The sequence below is a fragment of the Penaeus monodon genome, chromosome 27 (assembly GCF_015228065.2).
Source record: "Penaeus monodon isolate SGIC_2016 chromosome 27, NSTDA_Pmon_1, whole genome shotgun sequence".
NCBI lineage: Eukaryota > Metazoa > Arthropoda > Malacostraca > Decapoda > Penaeidae > Penaeus > Penaeus monodon.
In genome coordinates, this window is record NC_051412.1 from 39747652 (window position 1) to 39748052 (window position 401).

Here is a 401-nt window from a genome sequence, read left to right on the forward strand (position 1 = left end):
ATCCCACTTCCCTTTCGAAAATGTTCCTTTTTATTTCTTTTTACTCTACCTTTATTTTACCTTAAATCTACCTTTCGTTTTTTTCTTTTATTCGGACTTTTTAACTCGTTTTGCCATATTCCTCCAATTTCTCATAGTTTACTAATTTTTACTTCATTATTTAACTTTTATTTTAGACTGTAACTCTTTTCCATTTTCTAAGAAATTTTCTTCTTTTTTACTGCTCTCACTTCTTTCTCGCTTCCCCCCCTTTCTTATCCACTCTCCTCTGCCGAATGTCATTATTCATTCGTTTGCTTCCTCCATCATTCGTGAATTAGCGGACGGGGCGAAGGAAATAACTGCAGAAGGAAGGTTCATTTCCGTGAAAACGAGAAAATAGTTCGTTTTTGGCGGAAGTT